At 41.0% G+C, this 21,790-nt stretch overlaps 1 long non-coding RNA gene across 15 annotated transcripts in view; it reads left to right on the top strand.

Moving 5' to 3' along the window:
• Positions 1-21,790, top strand: part of LOC142603322 (uncharacterized) — an 89,428-nt gene that overhangs the window by 46,248 nt on the left and 21,390 nt on the right. For 12 of the 15 annotated variants that reach the window (XR_012837228.1, XR_012837223.1, XR_012837226.1 and 9 more), the window contains 4 exons: positions 683-906; positions 6,392-6,471; positions 7,897-7,986; positions 8,649-8,813. This is a non-coding gene — a long non-coding RNA (uncharacterized LOC142603322). The remainder of the gene's footprint in view (positions 1-682; positions 907-6,391; positions 6,472-7,896; positions 7,987-8,648; positions 8,814-21,790) is intronic. The other 3 variants (XR_012837233.1, XR_012837222.1, XR_012837230.1) reach the window with 2 other exon arrangements.

The following is a 21,790-nucleotide window of genomic DNA, read 5'->3' as shown; positions in this document are numbered from 1 at the left end:
GAGGTTGTTACATGCCCTCAGGAGAGCCCCATTATATCCCTGATAAAGAAACTTCTCCCTGGTTGAGAAGAGGAATATGTCTGCTGCCATTTTGGGGATCCTTGCTCTGTTTTAAGCTACACCGCATGCACATCCACATGCACGTTGGGGCGTGCTTGCCGACTGCTGTCGGGAAGTGTCTTGCTGACATCAAATGTCCCACGGCTCCATCCTCCCTCTAAAATTTTAGCCCGTTCTTCTCAGAAGCCTCGTGTGCGTGAGCTCTAGTGTGTCTGCTGAGACCTGCGCTGCTCTTCCCACCGAATACCAGTTTGCCTGCACAAAGCTATCCAGTCCATGTTGACAGTGAAACCTTTGTTGAGCTGCCATGATACCCTGTTAAAATACTGTAATTTTCTCTACCTCGCATCAGGAAAAGTTTTGGAATGAAATTCCTCTGAGCATCGTATTTTCTGTTCACCAGCAGCCCTCCAGCCTGGGTTTGGGTAGGCGGCTGCTGAGCGGATTTGCTTAGCGTGCTGCTTTCTGTAACAGCCAGTTCTGTTGGCTCTTCCAAAAATGATGGGATTTATGGAAAAGGGAGCAAAACCCCACGCTGGATGGTGATAGCAATACTGGTTTTCTCTCCTTCTCTCTCGTGACAAGGAAAAGTTCAGATTTTTCTCTATCTTTGTTTATGTAGGGGTGCTTACTAATCCCACAGATGTAAAACTGTTTGAAGAGTAAATGGTTTGAAGTCAACTCAGGCTGCTGAACATCTGAAAAGAGAAAGACCCACCATACAAATCAATTTTTTGCCCTTGGGAATGCAGTTATCAGCAATAACAACAATAACAAAATGCTTCTCCTTAAGTTTAAATCCCAGCAAACAGAAACAACAGTGAAATTTAAGCTACAAGCAACAAGGTAAGATTTGGGAAGGTCCTCTTACTGAAGTACCAGCACCAGAAGACCTAATGTATCTCTAAAGCACTGCTTGGTTTTCATGGAAAATAGATACAAGTTAGGATATAATTTATAAATAAGCATAGGAGCTCTGTAATTTCTGCAAACCAGTGAAAATTAATAAAACCTAGGGCTAGTTATTCGATAAAACTGAGCAGACAAAGTGTGTGTAACTATCCGTAGAGTGCCTGACATGATGAATGATGATGGATCCAAACTCATCTGAAGTTCTTCAGCAGCATAAAGTAATTTCTATAGGGTACTTAAATGTGCCTGAAAAGAACAGTATATTGAAGGCTGCATATTACGCTAAGACTGACAAGTATTTACGATTGAAAGGTCTCTGTGTTGGGATTATCAGTTTTTGTATACCTTTTCTCAGTTCTTTAATCTTTTGACTTAAAGACCTTTCCAAAGATAAGGGGGGGGGGGGGGGGGGGGGGCGGGGAAAGGCTGATTCCTATATTTGTACTACAGAGATAGTAAATATCCCCTTACCTCAAGAAAATCAGCAGTGTCTGATACTACACAGGTGTTTTTCTGGAGTAATGAATGCCCTCCTTGAGGAACAGTTGGTGAGAGAGGTGTCTGAGTGGCAGGCAGTAGGGTTGGGCTGCAGTTCAGCTCAGCTAAGCTCAGCTCAGCTAAGCTCAGCTCAACTCCTTCCTATGAACGCGAAAGAAAAATCCTACCATGTTGTGCCAGTTGCATCTAGTGAGTTTTATGTTAATACAATTGCAGATGTGGTTGAGGAAATTTGAAAAAAAAAAAAAAGTTTTTTAATTTATGGTCACAGCACTTGTGGCTAAATGTGGCAGCTGAAGAAAAATACGGGTATAACTACACTGAGTTGACAGGGTATTAGAAATCTGTGTAATCACAAGGGAGAGGAAGTGGAGTCTTAGAAGTAAAATGCCCGTTCTGCAGAACTTCTGCCTTCCAGTTGTCTTTGTATCTCTGGAGTGTTGTAATCTTGTTCAAAAGAGAGTGAGAGATTTTGATTAAAGGTTTTTCTAAAAGTATGACAAATACAATCTGCATTTGTCTCGGGTTTGGAAGAGTGGAAATTTTTGTGCAATACACAGATTGATTTGCAAGACCTTAAGGTTTTCGGCTTTCCCTAACCTTTTCTAACACACTGCAGCAATCACTCTTTGAACGTGTCGATCCTCCTAGGTCTGTAAGAGCCTTTGAGACAGAGCAAATTTTTTCAGTGTTGACTGTAGAGGCTTGTGATTTTAGAGCTGAATGTCCCTTTTTCAACCCCGCTACCAGTGACCCACTGCGTAGTTTCTATCTCACATTATAAAGTGGTTATTCACAGAGGGCTTTGACCAATGCTATCTGGAGGGTGGGAGATGCTTTCCTGGCAATGGGATGTGAACATCCTGGGGCAGATCTTCAGCCAGGATGAAAATCCTGCTTGGTCACTGCAGCTCAATGGGCGTCTGTTAATTCATGTGGAAAATGCGCGACCCGCAACGAGATCACAAAGTTCAGTGTCCTTGACTGAGTGCAATACTTTGCAGTCAAGACTGAAACGTCTTTCTTCCTTTAATTCCCCTGAATCTCGATTGTTCTGTAATTCCTTTAAGTTGTTTCATACCAAAACCTATGATATTCTGCATGGAAACCTTTGAGGAACGTTCCTTGCGCTCTTCCTTTCTCTTTTGTTAGGTTATTGCATTTCCATAGGAGTAGGAATATTGAGCCCTGAGAGCTCACCTGGATCCTCCACTCACAGACCGTGTTCATCATGTGCAGAGGTTAAGCTCCACTGATTCCGGTATGGCCATTATTGCTGTAGCAACCATTCAGGACTTTATTTGCTTATTCTTGAAGAGCGTCAGTCTTTTATTTTTAATGAAGTTACATGAAGATTTTGAGGAAACTCTCTTAGCAGACGGAGTGCCTTCTGACAGCCATGTCTGGAGGACAGAGCGGGGGGCTGCTTTGCCCACCATGACTGCGCTCTGGGCGTTTCTCTTGTGTTTTGGTGGTGAATCGAAAGGAGGAATTGCCTCGTGCTGGAAGGAATCCCCTGAGCAGAGGATTTGCAGGGCTCCTTTGCATCGGTGTAGTGCAGCCGAGCACTCTTCAGGCGATGCAGCTTTCCTCCGCTCCTTCTGAGAGCAAGCAAGGTATTTGGGAAGATGAATTATCTGCACTTTGCCTTCAGCCTGGCACAAAATTTTTCATTCTCTACCCTTTTTACAGGAGTATTTTTCTTCTCTTTGGGGCATTAGACTGTAATTAATACTGTGGTTGTTGCACACCTCTTGAGGCAAGGTAATTTGACTTGAATTAAAAAACCAGAACCAAGAGGGTAAGATGCTGTTAAGGAGAACATTAACCGGGCAACAGTGGTGACCATCAGCATCACTTCACACTTGGCTACATAGGAATTGGGTAGACGCATACGAAGCTTTGCTATTGCACAAAAATGCCTCTTTTCAGCCAGCGAAAAAGCCCTTTGTCCATCAGTCAAACATGTCAGCTGAGAATCTCCCTCTTCCTTTACAATCCTCAGTCCTGATCCCATCAATGCTGGAGGCAAAACTGCCGATGGTGTCGGTGAAGGCAGGCGTGGAGCGCGGTCCTGCGAGGCTCCCTGACTCCTGTCTCATTAACACCTGGATTACTTCACCCTTTAATCCAGTCATCGGTACCCGAGCGTGGACGTGTTTCACAGCTTTGCCATGTTTGATTGGTTCTGTTATTTGTGTTTGCAGCTGTACTGCTGTCTTTTTTTTTTTTTTTAATATATTGCACAGATGCATATAAAACTATCTCAGAGACCTTCCCTCCTTCCCCAACAACTTCTTGCCATGCCTTCTACTGGGCAGTCAGGCAAAGTTATCTTTACTACTGTGGATTTTATCAACTTGAAATATAATCAATTAAAAAAGAAAAGGAGCAGTTTTAGGCAGCAAGGTGGCCCTTGAATGCCTCAGTCAAGTTTTGCATTTATGTACCGATTTTCTCATTGCATTTTTACATTACTTTCTTCCCCTTGTTACTTTATGTGAGTACATATAAAAGATGAAATGGACTCTTGAGGAGGAAATGTGGAAGCTGGTGGCACCCAAGGTACCGTCAAATGTAGAAAGCAAGTAAATGGACGTAGATTTAGTATTTCCCTGCCAATCTCTTCTGTTAATAATAACTCTCCTTATTACTTAAAGCAATTGCAGATCTAGAAAACCAGCAGAAAAGTCTGCTTTAAAAAGTTGACTTTTCAGTGTGTGAGTAAACTTTGCCCTTGAAAAGCTCTGTCACCTTTCATGCAAAGGTTTGGCTTACAAATGATATCTGCACAAGGTTCAGTGTTGGACAGGTGTTGGGAGCATGTCACAGTCATGAGCAGCGTGCATTATTAATAGTTATAAGTTTATTGATAAACCCAGTTGTGGCTGGTTGGTCATAAACAGCCTGCTTCTCTATTGGACCTCAGAAAACATATGATTAATAAAAAAGGTGTCTGTTTTTCCAGCATTCAACACTATCTTTCATCTGTGGTGGCAGGATGTTGCTCAGCGGTGACCAGGTCTTCCCTGCTCTGCTGTGGGCTCTGTGCTGTGATGAAAATCCCTTCTAGCAGGCAGCGAGCACCCGTCATCGGGAGAGGACCTGCTCTCTGCTCTTCACAGGTGAGAGCTTCTGGCTGGGATGAAAACCAATCCCTCAAGTGCCACTGCCTCGCCACGTCGTTGTCCTCCCCCATCATCCTTGCGAGTGACACGAGACATCTGGTGAGGCCATCTCCTCCACCTGCACTGCCCCAATCTCACCATCAAGTCCCTGCTCTGGGTCAGATCAGGACTCTGAAAACCACGATCTGCTCCTAGCAGTAAGCCCATCAAATATAAACCCCTGTACTTATTTGAGAGTCATTAGCAGGACACTTAGAGCCAACAATTTTAGCCGTAGGCACATTGTTACCCTTGTCCCAAATATGACCCCAGACCATGTAATCTTCGTATCGGTGCTCTCTAGGTCTTCCTCTTTCACACAAGCAAGAAGCCTGAGCTCCAAGCCAATGTCAGCCCTGCTGTCTCTCCTAGTTTACCCTGCATGATGTATTTTCTCTTGTTTGTGCTATTTTGACCTTCTCCAGCAGAAGGTGTGGTAGCCCTTTAGTGGAGCATTGTGGAAGCAGCCTTGGGTCCTCCTTTCTCAACCAACGAGCATCGTGCTTGAGATGCTTCCTTTTCTGTTGGCCTAAAAATAAGAATTCCATTGCTCTGCTGCAGTCACATCTCTCGGCCAGTGAACAGAGCTGCTTGAAACCAGCAGGCTATACTGTATATTCAAGCTTCCTAGATTCCATTAACATTTTGTTAATGAAATAGTGCTTTGTCAAAGAGTCTTGAAAACTTAAAAGGGTATTTAAGCTTCTTCCATGAGTCAATACCATGTAATGTCAACATTACCACGAAGGGATAATTCAGAGATGTCACACAAAGCATGTGTTATGCCTTTTCCAGTCTAGCAAAACAGATCAGCATTTATGTTGTTTAATCCATCTTCAAAAATCTTTTGTTCTGAAAAGTTTGAGATCAATCTTGTCAGTATTTACTGACACAAAGCTGATGTAAGTCGCTGTGCTCCTATTGACTTCATCTGAGTTGTAACGATTTACCCCAGCCTCGATTTAAGCCCAAATTAGGCACATGAAGAACTTGATATCAAACTTTTAAGGAATGTAGAGCTGAATGACACGTATCCTGCCAATGAAAATGTGGATAAAAGGAGAGGGAAGTTTAATAGTTTGCAGTGATCTGGGGTAGTACAAGCATGATTGGAAGAGACTTAAAAAAGGCAACGTTATGTAAAACTTTGCATTTATGAAATAATGTACTTCTCTGGCTAGAAGTAAAGAGGAACTACAGAAACAGAGAGTTCAGATCTGAGCTCTGGCAGTGAGGTTCAGCATGGGGACGTGGGGGCTAATTTCCAAAATGTATGTGCTGCAGTGTCCCGGGTTTATGTCACTGCTGCAGCGAGTCTGATCAAAGTACATGAAATCCCTCCTTCCATTCCTCCTTTCTTCCTTTTTTTATTAATTCTGTAATTGTACCTACCACAGAAGGAAGTCGTTTCATCCTACTGGACATTGCAGTAATGCTGTTTGTTTTACCTTTGTACTTTTTAATCCTTTCCCATTAAAGCTCTGTATAATTGATGCAGTTGAATGTAATGAGAGGTAGCCTCAGCTTTCTTTGAAGAAAATAGACTGCCTTACTTCATACTTGGCTGAATCCAAAATGCTTTCCTGTGATTATTTCTTAGCTGAACTAAATCTATTTCAGTTTCAGGCTTCCCAGATATATGGGGTCAATTCTGCAATATGTGAAGTGATGTAAAGTTCTTTAGAAATATTTCATATATTTTGGTGGCAAAGGTTTGCGTTTCATTCACATTCAGGATTTTTCTTTCAAAGCAGGCATTGCGGAGACCGGCAGCATTACAGACCTGCTCGAGGAGCTCAGCGGGAGAAGAGCCAGCGTCGCAACGACGATGTGAGTGAGTGGGGAAAAATAGTCCTAATGTTGTATTACTGCTGGTGGGTCAGGTACGCCGAGGTAATTTGCAGGTTCCTTCTGAGTAAGGGATACTTTCTGCCTTGATTGCACACAGCAGGAAGAAAAATAGTATGAGGCTCTTCATTTATACTTTTATGCTGTTTTACAACCTGGGAAACGTATGGGACATAAACCAATTGGTCTTTCTGTGATGACCTATGGAGGGCTTGCAGCCTCGTTGCTCCAGGTGAGGTCACTGCAAGAATGAGAAAAGCGAGAATAAAATAAGGAAAAAAGGAAGCACATTGCAAACACAGGCTTTGAAACCATCTGAAAGCAGGTTGTACAGCATAGGGTCTGTTCTAGCAGCCTTATGGTATGCAAGGGTCAAAATGGTTAGCTCTTCTTGAGAGATGCCTCATAGCAAATTACGCTATACGTGAGTATACGTAGTAAATGCATATTTTTACAACTAAATTACATTTTAGAATTATCTCCCAGATCCCAGTATATTTGATCAGGTGCTTTAAAGGAATAATACATTTGCTAAGTAGGAAAATTTAAAAAAAAAAACCACACAATGTTACATAAGAAGAGGAATCAGACATAAAGTTTATGATCCATTGTGGCCTGCTGTTATAAACCGAACTTGGAGTGAGCACACTGAATCTGATATACCACAGTCAGCAATGCAGCAAAACAAAACATGTGGCAATGGAGGCAATGTTTAAAATCAGTTTAAAAGAAAAAGAAAGCCAGGTATTTCTAATAAAAAAATAATAAATCTGTTATGGGTAATAATGTATCTATATATGTGAAGTGCCATTCAGTTCTCAAAGGCTTTACAGATTTTAATGAGCCCACAACATAAATCAGAGGAGTCTGAGAAAGGAGGACAGAGGCTGGAAAGCAGGGTACTGGGCATTTTAACCAGTTATTTAGAAAAAGAAAAAAGAAGTCCTTGAAGACATTAGGTACTGAAGAACTATTATGGTTGGTAGAAACTGTACGCAGAGATGGGGTTTGCACCTGCAGCAGTGAATGTTTGAAGGAAGAGAGGTGGCTAGCGCAAGATGTGTGATGGCAGTGAGATCAGGGATAGACCTGCATCTCTCCTTGTCTCAGTTCTCCATGTATAAAATGAGAACAATAGTTTCTTCCATATTTTTCTATATTTCCCATGTAAATGATAAATTCTGGGGAAAGCAGCTCTGTATTACTCTGTGTTTAGACAGTGCCCATCCTAGCAGAGCCCTTATGTTATCCAGGGGCTTCCAGGTCCATCCACCAAAGAGGTAATTGTATTTTCTCAACCAAGCAGAATATTTCCTCTATATGGCATTAAATTGAGTAATTGAAAGAAATCAGTGGTTTTACCACTCTATCATGTATTAAACAACTTCTTATTCTAGTTTCCTTGTTTCAGGTGGTTTGAACAGAGGTCTGTGGTGGTCTGTCTTGTTGGAAACTTTTGTGCTCAAACCAGGAGGATGCTATAGATGGAGCTAATCTGTGAGTAAGTTTTCTGGAGGCCATTAAGTCTCCTACAGTTTTGGGATTTTTTCTAAAGGAGACGTTGCTCTGTATGTGTCTGAGGGAGAGAGAGAAAGAGCATTGCCTAGAGGGTTTCAGTTATCACACTGCTAAATATCCCTCATTTTTAGTTGGAGTCTTCTGAATATGAGATCCCACTACAGGTAGGTGAAGTGACCTCTTCGGTTTTGAATCTGCTCTTCTCTGGCAGATGCAAGGCTGCAGCTTTGAACAGGAACCCCCTCGTGCTCCATGCAAAGCTCTTTGAATTGCCCCTGATACGCTTCTAAGGCTCCCCGGTTGCGTGCAAGGCACTTTGAAGATGAATGCCCTAGCATAAGGAAAACATGAAACAAAACTTACTCCCTTATGTCAGAGTGTGCGGCAGATTTCTCAAAGATCTTCAGTACAATGGTTGCTCTTTGGTGGGTGAGAGGAAATAGGCTGGTTCGCCAGCTTGTAAAAGCAGAACAAAGTTGCACAGGGCTATCCATTGGGTGGTAGATCAGGCAAAAGAAAGGCATTGGTGGTCTCCACAACATTCAAGTCTGGCAAAACTTATTTCAAGTCGACTTCATTGGATCTCACTTGATGAAGACAAATTTATTAATTTTTCTTTCTCCTGAAGTTTGCTGTATTTTCAAGTCCACAGATATGCCATGTGCTCTTGAGGGGGAATATTTGTCTCTGTCTCCATGAAAATCATCACAGCCCAGCTCCTTAGGCTATGTATAGCCATTGTAATTTTGGATGTGACCAAGAGTCCTGGGAGCTGAAAGGCCCATGGGTCCTTGGGAGAGTGGTAAAACAGTAGGCAGTTTTCTCTTATCTGTGCAATTCTGAATATTTCTGTGACAATTGACATGAAACTATCCCATTAATGTGTTTTTCAAACCTAATGGATCAGTTCTTCTGGCCCAGGTGAGTGGTCATGTATGATCCAAGAGTTTTCATTACCATCAGATGAATGAACCCATTTCCTTGAGGGGTTAATGGTCTTAAAATGTAAAAAATTGAATTGATGTCCCAGGAGAGACTAGGTGTAGAAGCAGAAGGGAAGAGGAACAGTAAAAGAGATTTAAAAAAAGAGAGGGAGAGATTGGTTAACAGAGATCGGTGATATTTTTCTCACCTATTTTGAATGACTACTACAAAGCAGACATGTGAAACCCCTGTAAAGTAAATAGAGAAAAGCAGAATCCTCTGGGCCACAATTCTTTTCTGTATATGATAGATCTCTCTTCCTTCCAATCAATTAATTGCATCCTAAAAACATCTATTTCTCACCATTGACTTTAAAGGGATTTTAGATGACTAGCTCAGATATAGCTGTCTACACAGTAAGTGATTAAAGTTGGGTTAGATGAGCTGGCAGACTACATGGATTTTTTTTTCTTCCTTCATGCAAACCCTAAATCAAAAGGCATCTCATCAGAGTATTATAAAATACAGCCTTCAGAGGGATAGTCTTCTACTTCCATATTCTGGCATCTGAAGGGAGGAGGGAGACTCCCATCAATTTAGAGGGAGGTAAAGATTTCATCTCCCTCTAGAAATCATGGCCATAATGGGAAATTCAGACATTTATGAGATTTGCTTAGCCAAGGCATAGCCGAGCATGTGGATGTTTCTGTTTGTATTTATAGTATTATAGCAAAAGCAGAATAAAATACTGTTTTTAGGGTTGGTTTTTTTTCTTCCTTTTTCCCCACTTCTTTTTATTCTGATAATGGCCCAGCGTGTACCTGGGGGACAGATACAGTCTGTGTGACATTATAAACTGAACTCTTTACTAGCCCTCTCCCTGTGACTGCAAAATAGGGATGAACTGCGGGTGTTTATTAATGGGAAACCTCCCAAAGAAGCATTTACCAATCCACTGGAGAGGAATTCTCACAAAAACCCCATGCAAGTCGGTTTATGTTTGAATTTTAAAAACAGGTAAAGTTGTAAGCAATTTAAGCATGACCTACAAGTTTCTGGCAATTGGTGAATATTTCCCTTGGGTTTCAAAAGTTGGCAAACCCAATACGTTATATATATATATATTATATTTTAAAAGTCAGTATGAATTTCAAGGACAAGAGAGAGAGTGAAGCAAAGGGTGACTTATTTTAGTTTTAAATCAGAAAGGGACTCACTGAGACACAGTGCGTATATTTGTTTCTAAACAAATCTAAATGTTCATTTCTTGACAATAATGGGTAAAGTACCAAATTATTATTGAAACATACAAATAAAGCGAGTGTCCCTTTTCCTATCTGTAAGTAATGCTCTTCTGCCAAATGATAGACATGACTGTATTTTTTCCTAATTGAATCTGCATATCTTTTCCTTGGATAATCCACTGCCGAATATTGATGGTTGCAATAATTGGCTCTTTATTGGTATATTGTGTTTTCTCTGGGATGTTTCAACTTTCTGCAGTAAATCCTTTTCAAGTTTTACTTCTTTTATAGTCTAGTCCTTTCAAAAGTTGCTAATTCTGGTGGAGCTGTAGGACTTTGAATAAGTCTCAGTGTTTTGATTCGTTGTGCAAGTCATGTATTGGGAGCTGGTACCCCTCCTTTTATCTTTTCTAGCAAAAATACCTCAGTTGTTACTGGCTATATTCAGCAAGTGAGCTCAATCTTTCTCCTCTGTTTTCTTCTATTTGTCCTTAGCTTCAAGGGTTGGTGGTGCTTGGTAGTGGATAAATGCAAGAAAAATCTAATAATGCCTTTCTAATATACCCATTTATCTGGTATCATGTTTTATTTTAACTCTTAATGCAACTGTATAATCATTGCTTCATTGCTATAATTGGATTTGGAAGTATATTTGTGCCATTTAATTACATCTATAGCATTTCTATAAGCTTATTCAGAGTAATTAGTAATCTTATAATTTTTAGTGGAGTCATATTTTATATCCACTGTGCTCATTTTTCTCTTCAAATTCTTCAACACATTTGCACCAATTTTGCTTTTTGCACTGGAATTTCTGGCATAAATAATCATTAAGATTTTCTTTTTTTTTCTTTTTTTCCACTGTGAATGCAAACAGAGTCTAATCCAGCTTTCATTGAAGTCAATGGTAATCTTTTCATTTACTTCAGTGGAAACTGGATCAAGCTAATAGGTTGCAAATTGCATTCAAGGCAAAGTCACATCTTATCATGGAAATCATTGTGTAGCAAAGCACAGTGTATTGATGGAAGATACAAAATAGCTGATTGTTTCCAGATTTTCTTGCCAGATAATTTATAGATTCTCTTATCCAACTTTATTAATTGTTAGCTCATAAGTTATGGCATTGCAAAAATTTTTTAAATATTATTTTTAACCTGGTCTTTCTGACAAATTAAAAACCATTCCAGTTAATGATTTTTATAAAAGGCTCTAGAACTTTGCTTTCCAGACACCAAGTTAGCTGTCTATTAATCTCAATTAGGATAGCTTGAAAGTGGGCATTTTTTCAGTTATAAAAATTTTTTCTTCATTTTTAATTTAAAAAGAAACATTTCATACTTTTTTTTCTTTTTTTTTTACCAGCTCTCTGTTGTGTCACTTCAGGGCTATGTCAGTTCCTTGATATAATTGGTCCTCTTGCTGCTGAATATGAAAACCTGTAAGTACTTCCATCTAAAAGTGTAATGCCAGCAAATTACGTTCCCAAGTAGGCACCATATACAATGCTCACTTTTTCCAACATTTTAATTTTGCAACGGCGGGATGCTAACTATATGTGCCAAATCAGATTTTTTTTTTTTTTTTTTTTTTTAAACTATTGCAACTTGCTTGTTAAGGAGTTATTTTTCTCTTCTGCACTGTTCCCACTCTGTTGATTAGAGGTTTGTTGCTTTGGTAATGCCTCTCTCTCCTTCAGGCAGTTAATGATTACAGACAGCTCTCTAACCTATAATTTTGGGGGAAGGTTATTGAGAAGGTGATATGGCAACAATTGTAATTGTTTCTGTAGCTTAGAAATGTCCTTAGTCTTTGCTGGCCAGGTATTAGGTCCTGGGGGTTAGAGTGGAAATGGTGTCCAGGATTAAAGACGCTTTCCTGTGTTATTTATTCCCAAATCATGCCAGTGCATAATGTTAGAATATTGTGAAAGAAGGTAAAGTGCTATTTAATTTTTACTAAAATATCAGTGCAGATGGTGCCTATTCCATCCCAGGCAGAAGGTGACCTTCATAGGCTTGAGGATGGAGCCCCCTGGACCTCCAAGAAGAGATGCTCAGTCAGTGGAAGGGTAACCCATAACTCTCGGCATGATTTTAGAGCCTCAGGAGCCTTTGTGGGCTGGAGCATCTTTGGTTTCAGATGGCAAGATACCAATCATTCGTTTGTCCAGCCTTTTGATTGAAAATCGACCAATTGAACAATTTGTATTGGAGATTTTGTTATTCCTCCAACACGGAGAAGAGTTGTTTCTGAGCCTTAAATGGAAAAACCCCTTAACTTCAGTGATGTCATTGCTAATCATTTGAATGGAGCAGTGTGAGCACCCATGCACCTGAAATTCAAGTCCTAAATGCTGCATTATTTGCATATTGTATGTAGGTGCCTTGCCATGGGAGCCCTGTTCCCACAGCATGGGGACACTCCTCAGCAGAGGTTGGATTTTTCCAGTGGATGCATATGAGCAATTTGTACTGAAATTTTGTCAAAAAATGACTAGTGTTTTGCCACTTTAAAACCATGGAAACATCACAATGTTCTTTTAGAAATGACTCCACGAATTAATTGCAAATTACTTATTAATGAAACAAATATTCAGCTGTCACTTGAACTAAACTACACGATATGCTTAATGATTATTTTTTGAGAAAACACTTTTGTGTTTGTTTGATCTGCTTAGTGTTAACAGCGGTAGAAAAAGAGGAAAGCATTTGGTGTCGGAGTGGAAACTTGAAACTGGCAAAAAGAAAAAGGAGAGGAAAAAAACATCAGCCAATAGCTGAAAAATAGGTGAAAAGCCCAAAGAAATAGCAGATCCCTAACAATTATGTTGGAAAGCTGCTCTTCCAGGCAGCCTGAGTTAGGTACTGAGGGTAAAATATGGTGACACAGGCAGGGAAATCTGGCAGCAAAGGTTTTCACAGCAATGTTAATTCAGGCGCATTCCACATCCGTAAAATGAGCATCAAAGAATTCGCCTCGTATGGGTGGGTAAGTGTTTGCAAACTGCAGATAGACTCTCAAATGAATGCAAAATATCATCTGTAGTTCTGAAAATTATAATAAAAATAAATGCTGCTAATTAGGGAACGTGCATTCCTCATGGCTCTGGTGTTGGTTTGGGACAACACCACTGAGCTTCCCTGCTCAGAAGGGACCTGGAACCAGCCGAGCAGTGGTGAGCCCAATGGGACCTTCATGGGTGACCATGGTGCACCCTGGGTGGGGGTGTCCACAAGCAGCTGTGCATTTTTTCCCTTTGCTCTCCACTGCAAGAGGCTAATACAAATAGGTAATAAAGCTTTTACACTCTTTGCCGTGCTACTGATGCTGTTTACAAGAGCAGGAACACGGGGCAGTACACGAGCCACGCAGGTACGCCTGCATTTTGAACACATCTCAGGTGTCCTTCTGCTGGTGCTGCTAAATTATTTACCACTCAGCAAGTGTGTGCCTGAGTGAGATATTTAAAGGAGGGAATCTGAGGTGAAACTCCATCCGTTTACCCAGAGCTGACACTGGAATATTCATTATCACATTAAATCTAACCGCGGTGAAAATGAAGGCTTCCGTTGATTATGTGCTTGCATAAAAGACTTCTTTGGTGGCAAGCCTGTGTGCCAGAGATCTGAATATAAAATCTAGTAAGTGGAAACCATTCTCTTTATGGTAAATTTGCCTTCTTGGAAGTTATGAGACTTGGCAGGTTTAAATTATATTTTAAACTTGTGGTGGATTATATGATTTTTCTAACTGGCCACAAGCAATACTAGATGAGCACACATCACACATGCCCAATCTCAGCCACAGGCATGAGTCAGGATTTCCCATCCAAAGAATAAAAATCAAAATGCAGATTTGATATTCAGAGAATGGTACATATTTATCTTGGTATAATGTTAATTTTGCAGGCTTGTTACGGAGGTCTTTTCTTCTGGAGTGCTGGGGCAAACACCCTGTCTGCACACACCTGCCTTTCCTTCTCCCCCTCCATCCCGAGTTTGTGCTGGAGCAGAGTGAGCAGCACAGCTTGGAGAGGGGTTTGAGGAACCCTTTGGAATTATGATTGCAGAAAAGTTCAGTAAAATGCATGGGATTAGCCCAAAAAGAGACATGAGGTATTTCCTCTCTCTCTTCATCCATTCTTTGCTCCTTCTCTATCCTCCCCCTCCACCAAGGATCCTGTTGATTTTAAAGACTGAATTAAATCTTTTTCTCTGGAGGGGAAGAGAAAATAATAGAAACAATGAGATGAAGCACTTTGAAGGGCCACCTCTTAGGCAGGTTGTCCCACTGGGAAACAGGAGGGCTGTTTGCTCTAGTCTGCTTAGGTCTGTAGATGAGCTTCAAAGAAAAGTGGCGTAGCAAGGGCTGGGTTTGATGGAGGTGGGCATGTACAGAAATGGGAGAATAAAACCTGTTTCTCTTAATGCTAAGAATGATGATTCACTCACAGTTAGTGATTTATTGAGATATGTAACCGATTGCATTAGCACAAAGAATTAAAAAAAATAAAATGAAGTTCCTCTATCCCATAATACTTACAGCAGACTTTCTACTTTGGCAAATGACAGGTAAGGAACAACACGACCAGCAGCCAGGCTTGCCTAGTCATAAATGGCGATTGATAAAGCTTGATTTGGAGCGTGGTTGCAATGAAACCATCATATTCCAGAAAATCATGAGCTTTTTTTCTCAGAATGCTGGAGATATTTTATGGCACGTTCTTCTCTTTATGCCTCCTGTTTTCATCTTTAGTTGTAAATGTACTTAGTGAGCGAGAATAAAACATAAACATACAGTAGATACAAAAGTGCTAAGCATCTTCAGCTTTCACTGATGCTTGCGGAGATCATAGACAGAAACAAAATGGTCTGTAACTATAATCGAGAGGCAAAATAACAATCTATGTTTAATCAACATTTTAAGGAGGAATTACATGTGCCACAAATCCCCTTTTATATTGCACTTAAAATCCCCTTACTTGCCCTTTAGTTTTCATGGTTTTCCTTATCTTCAGTGTCGCTTAATCATATTTCAACAGGATTTGCTTCCTCACTGCCCATTTGCTCTTCCTTTCTAGTGCCACGTTAATGCCAGAACACCATCTCAATAGTTGCCTTCTACCATGCTTTGATGTCAGGCACCCTGGGATTTGGATTTTTTTCATTCAGGTTCAAACAGAAAAGAGGAATACCTGGTTTGTGGGAGTGACAGATACTATTTTCAAATGTAAATGTCTAGAGCTAGAGCAGAGGAACAACGGGAGACAAACGCAACTCTTGTTTGACTCCTGTTGACGTTGAGTGTTGGTCCTGGGGGACCCAATGGCCATGATCTGCCCTGCTGCTGGCCATGGCAATGCTTCTCCTGACCCCGGGGAGAGGATGCAGGCAGTGTGCTTTGCATCAAGCCTGTGCTAGCAGGAGGGTCATCCTCTGAGGATATTAAAAATATTAATCAATGAGTGGAGAGGGCAAGGCTGTGTTCTCCTCTGGGCATCCCCATCACTTGTGTGGGTTGCCCAGTTAGGTCTGTGTTTACTGAATTAGAGACATCATTTTGAGAGTCTTCATGTGTTGTATTAATCCTAAAAGTATTGCATTAGTAATCTTTGTGTATATATATCTGTTTTATTTTCAGAGTTAAGGAAGACTTTGTGTATTTGTTGTGGTTTTACCCCAGCCGGCAGCTGAGCACCACGCAGCCGCTCGCTCACTCCCCCCCATTGGGATGGGGGAGAAAATTGGAAAAGTTAAAGTGAGAAAACTCGTGGGTTGAGATAAAGACAGTTTAATAGGTAAAGCAAAAGCCGTGCGCACAAGCGAAGCAAAGCAAGGAATTTGTGTCTTGCTAGTTTAGGAACATAATGGAGTGGATAGGTCTCCGTGAAAGGGCAGAATGTTTTTCTTTCAGTGTTGACAAGAACTCTCCCGAAACAGTTATGTACTGCTTTCTGCGCTAACAAACTTAAAAAAATATAATAATTTTATATAAATCTAGTATAATTCATCATGTGACTGTGAGTTAGTCCTTGGATCACTGATTGGAAGAGGTCTGTGAGTGTAGCTGGGGATATTATCCTCTCTCTCACATCACTATCTTTGCTGGGCATTAAGCTCTCATGACAATTCATAAGAAAATGTATTTTTTAAAGATATTCAATGTCTGCAGTGGCCAATATTTGAACCTCTGTTCTTGAATTATTTTTTAATTAAACACAAAGGTGGGTTTTTTTATAAAAAACTGCCCCAACGTACAGTTAACCCAAATTCTGAGAAGTTTGTGCCAGCAGAAGTCAGTCTTGCTATTTTCACAGAATCGCAGAATGGTAGGGGTTATTACTTTCAAATAATATTTGCATCATATCTCACAAAGCTGAGCAGGGAGCTGCCTTGTTACAGGAATCCAGAAGGTCCATCACAGTGGTGAGGGTCACAAGCTCAGAAGATGCTCGTTCATGCTCAGAGCTGTGACAGCAAAATACATCAGAAACCAGATCTGCGAGAGCAGCGCTGGAGACTGACCCCCCAGCAGGGCTCCGTCCTTCCCCTCCTGGAGGATGACTCTTGATTTTCTTCAGTCTGGTGTTGCGTGAGCTGGTTTTGGTGGGAGTGAACCAAAAGGAGACGGGTACTACCAGAGTACAGGCAAAGGAGGGTGCACAGGGGGTCAGCAGGGGACAGGGCAGAGGGAAGCCTGGGACAGACTCTTGAAGGACAAATTTAGAAAGAAATGGTTGCTTGGAGGAAGATTAAAGAGGTCTTCTTCAATACACAGCTGTGACAGCAAGAGGGAAGACATGTGGGAAGGCTGGGAAGAAGGTAGAAGCAAGTGGAAGAAGCCGAAGCAGAGGCTGTTGCTGAGGTTGACAGCTTGAACAATGAGATGAAAGGGTTTGTTCGATTTTGATTTGGTTATTGAATATCTGACGAAGAAAGAAACACACGGGCTGATTGTCTGCAGGGGAAGAGACTTTAGGAAGAGGCGTGGGGCAGATGTCTGAAGAAGTTACCACGAGGTTGGTCGTGGGACCAACAGATATGAAGGAGTTAGAAAAGGAGGGATGGCTTTAGCAGGATTTAGCAGAAAAATGGAGTATGAAGAACAGTATGAACTGTACTGAAAGCGTTGTTGTTGTTGCTGTTGTTATCATTATCTTTACTATTATTATTATTTACTAAAGGCTGGCTTGTTTTGAATCTAATAAATAGCTTCTGTCAGAAAAATAGAGAACAAGTTTCAAATGTTGACTTTTACTTCAATTTCATTTATTAGAGCAAAGATGGTTAGTTCTCTTTTACTAATATCTTGTAAAGTAAACAGAGTGCGAACATTCAGTGTGATAGAGTTGGTTAAGATGATTAACCATTGAAATTTGGTTCCACACTGAGCATATAAGAAGGAAGAAAAGGATGACAATTAATACATTACTATAATAGAAACACTACTAATAGGTAGTAATAATGGTTCTCTATTATTTATGGTTAATTTTAGGAGAGAGAGAGTTCATTTTTGGCCCAAAGCAGTAGAGGCGAGCACTGAAGGAAGGGAAAAACCTTGTAACCGAGTAGAAATTTCAGTCATGAGCTGTAAATGGAAGTTGAGCTGGATATTGAGAAAAATTCAAAAAAGATAAAAACGATTTCAGTTTGGTAGTTCTTCACTGGTTCTGCAGTTTGGCAGCTGTCAACATCTCAAAATATCATCTCACCCAAACTGTTGAAAGAAAGAAACCCTTTGATTTTTCCCTTGAGACTCCCAAGCTGAAAATGGACTCTTTGTAGTCTCAGCCTCATTTCAGACAGTTTTTTTTTTTTTTTAAAAAAACATTCTTGCTGGCAGAAACAACTAATTCATAAATAGAGTCTCTGTTAATTAAATAAGTTTTATCATTTTAACTTGCCTTTTAAAATGAAAAAGAAAGTAAATGTCTAACATTTTCTTCTTTATTACGAATCTTAAGGGACTGAGCATCACATTTCTTGCATCATTAATAATGCAAATTAGTTTTTGTTTGGGTCTCACATAAGTTTATAGTTAGAAGTAAATATTTAATGCACAGATCTGGGAAATCAACTTGTATATAGCAGAAATTTTACTTTATAGTTAAAGTTAATGTAAGAAAGATGGGCGGCACTGTGGTTTCTGTTTATTTAACCTTTCTTGCTCTTGCTTTTCTTTCAGTGGAACTCTTTGTAACTTGTCATTAAACCCTGTTATATTCCTACAGTATCTGTTTTTACTATCTTTACAGTAGCCACAGCGTTCAGCATTTAATACCATTTTAAAGTAAAGGTTAAACATATATAGTGTATTCAGGGCTATAAGGATTATATTTTCGGTCCTGATTATTGGCAGGAAAACCAGGTGATTATTTACAAGAATATCTAAAAATTTGTTGACTTTGCAGCAGTTTTTCTTGGTTTGCTTAATGAAGCAATAGTCAGATAGCCAAATAAGATTAAACTTCACCCGGGGTCTCTATATCATGCATAGTAATGCCTCGTGAGGGCGAGTGTAAAATACTTTGACTTGTTTACTTGTTAGCACAGGGCTAATCTGCAGATAGTGTATATATCCTATAGCAGGTTTTCTTCTGCCCTGTGTTTTTCCACGTTATTCCTGAATATATTGTGCCTCTCTCATATGTAATGTCTGTAGGAATGATACTACCGTGGACAAATTACGGATGTTTCACCACGACGTCTGTGCATTCTGTAGTGACTCTTTCTTTTGTTTGTGTGGTGGATAACAAAAAATAAGTATCCTGTTATTTTGTGCATGAAATCTGATAGTGAAAAAGACACCAGAGAGAATTCTTCAGTGATAAAAATTTAAATAGACCCATTTATCAATATGACAGAGATTTGACCTGAAAGTTAAAGTGTTTGAAAGTTAAGTGGGGTTGTGTAAAGAAAGTTGAGGCTGTGCTACAGATAGACGGTAGGTTTTGTAAGTTGTTAAATCAAAATAAAAGGTATTGACAAAACAATAAATTGCCTGTATCACCCCATCTAATACCTTCTGGAAGCACCAAATACATTCTCCACACTAAAGATGTGTGGAGCTTTCCCCTTTCTCATACTTTTGTTCTTCTACTCAAACACATTCGTGCCGTGGTTGGTTTTATAACAGGCTTGGCACCGAATTGCGCCTGTGAAGGCTTCGCCAGAGAACTCGCTCGGGGTGGCGTGCTGGGCAGCGGGGCTGGTGGCATTGCTCTGCCCTCAACAGCGTTACTGAGCTTTGCAGGTGGGGTCTCAATCACTCTCGGGGTTTCAAAAAAAAATAAAATAACAGCACTAATATCTTTACTGCGAGAAGGGAGAGCACAGTGCTCTGCTCTTTGCTCTCCTCGGGAGTGCTCAGCACCGTTTCCGTGCTGGAAATCCCCGGGGTTCGGAGGGGGAGCAGCGTCTGGCAGCAGCCGCTCTTTGGGGCGCGCTCCTCTCAACCAGGGATGCTTTGGGGAGCCGGGAGGTGTGAGGCAGTTAATGCCACCCGTGTAACGATGCACCTTCCTTGGAGAGGGGCTGAGTTTGCTCATTGCCGGGGGAGGCAAACTGCTGCGGGACCCGCTGGGGACGGGGAGGTTGGGGAGCGGGCGGGGGGCAGGTCTTCACCCCTAGATTTGTTAGCTGGGACCTGCTTTTTCCTCTGGCTCCTCTGACTCGGCGGGGTTGGAGGGTCATACCCCCTACCTAGGGCTTCCCCACCGAGGAGAGAATGAGGCTGGCTCTCTTTGGCTTGAAAACTACACAGATTTGAGACTATTTCCCCTCCTGCAGATTTTTCCATGGAGAGGAGCATAGAAGACATTACTATTTATAGTGCACAGTACGTGTACACAGCGTGACATCCACCGGCTTTTCAAGCAAACATCCTACCAGTTTGGAGGGGGGAGGTTTTCCATCTTGGTGTCCCCGAGATGCCCTGTCCCCTCTCCTGGGGAGGTGGGAAATTACACAGGGGTAGCACCCATCTCCCTGTGTCTATAGGTTTCTTTCACTTATTTTTAGATGAAAATATTTGCCCCCCTCCCCTGCCGTGGAGCTCATCATGACGTTCAAAGCCAAAGCAAGTTTTCAGCACAAATAACATGAGTTTTAAGGGGAGGGAAGGGGACCCAAAGCAATGAAGGTGCAAAGGGGTCACGGAGCATCTGCGGAGTCTGGTTTGGGGATGGACGGCTTGTGTGCGCAGGGGGAAATGAAGACAGAAACGTGCAATGGTTTAACTAAGGATTTTGGGGAGTTTTCATGGGGATGAGGCCAGCAGTGGGACCTGGGTTTCCCCACTGCCCGCTCCCTGCCTGACCGCTGGGTCGCACGGCGTCTCTTTGTGTTCGTGTATGGGTTCGGGAAATCAGAACGTCTTCATCTAAGCTCGATGCTCGATACGGAAAAGATAGCTGACAATGGCAATAAAAATAACAGTAAGCAGTTGGAAAGGCCCAGTTCAAATCGTGCTCTGTCAACAGCTTTGCAATCTGTATAAATATGAGCGGAAAGACAAACAACTCTGATTTCTCTTTAAGAATGTGAGTATCCATTGTCGTAGATTTAAATTAGGATGTTTTACTTGTACTGTATGTAAATTCCTTCTTGGCAAATAACCCATGTCCACTAATGTATGTGTATTTTGGGTCTGTATAGTTTTGGTCTCTGTGAAATACAATGAAATTTGATAGCACACAGAAATACTTGCATGGAATGTCAAATTTTTTGTGTGTGCTTCTCACATATCCATAAAAGAGTTTACACATTTCTAATTACTCATTCAAAAAGAGACTTTACAGCACTTTTAAAAGAGAGCCAATTTTTTCCCTACTGTGTTCTGTTTTTACAGCTTGTGGAAAGCTTATTTAACGAAAGTTTAAGTAATCAGCGAAAGTCATTTCTGAGAAAAGACTGACAGATATGAAGCCTCTTTTCACACTTCATAAGAGGTGGAGATAGTAGCCATAAAATTTACAGCTGAATAGTACTCTGTTTAGCTTAAGTTATAGAATTATTAGTGTTTCAGGCGTATGATGGATTTTAGGAGGTTAAGTATCTTAAATTATTATATATGCTTTGTGTAGCTGAGCTCTAAGTGTGCAATACTAATAGCAACCTACCCCTCCAAACCCAGCAACCTGCACGCTCCCGTGGGGCTGATGTTGTGCTAAAAATATGTGTTTGCAGCTGACTTAGCTTCATGATATATTAATAAAATGCTAGCGATAGGTTCCCTTTACAGAGGCTCACCTCTGGCTATGAAAGTATGAATTCCCGGGCTATGGAAATGAACAGACAGCGTACGTCGGTGAGAAAGGAGTCAGTGGGGAGGTCAGCACCATCAGCATCTCTGTCCCAGCTCCTGCAGAGCAGGAACATGCAAATTTTACTGTATGAGAGACCTGGCTATAGAGTGGTTGAGAATAAGCGACTTTTTCTGCAGGTCACGACCAATTACGTGCTAGAAAGAGGTGAATAAAAGAGGAAAAAGTTGGCTGTGTTATGAGAGAGAAATGCGAAATCTCCATTTCAGCTCATACAAATGGGCATGCCTTTTAGAGATAGTAATAGGCATTTGAGTGTGAATCTTTCTAAATATTATGAGATGCCCAGATGT

Source organism: Balearica regulorum, chromosome 11 (assembly GCF_011004875.1).
Source record: "Balearica regulorum gibbericeps isolate bBalReg1 chromosome 11, bBalReg1.pri, whole genome shotgun sequence".
Taxonomy (NCBI): domain Eukaryota; kingdom Metazoa; phylum Chordata; class Aves; order Gruiformes; family Gruidae; genus Balearica; species Balearica regulorum.
The sequence above is the reverse complement of the archived record's forward strand: the minus strand, read 5'-3'. Positions and strand labels throughout refer to the sequence as shown.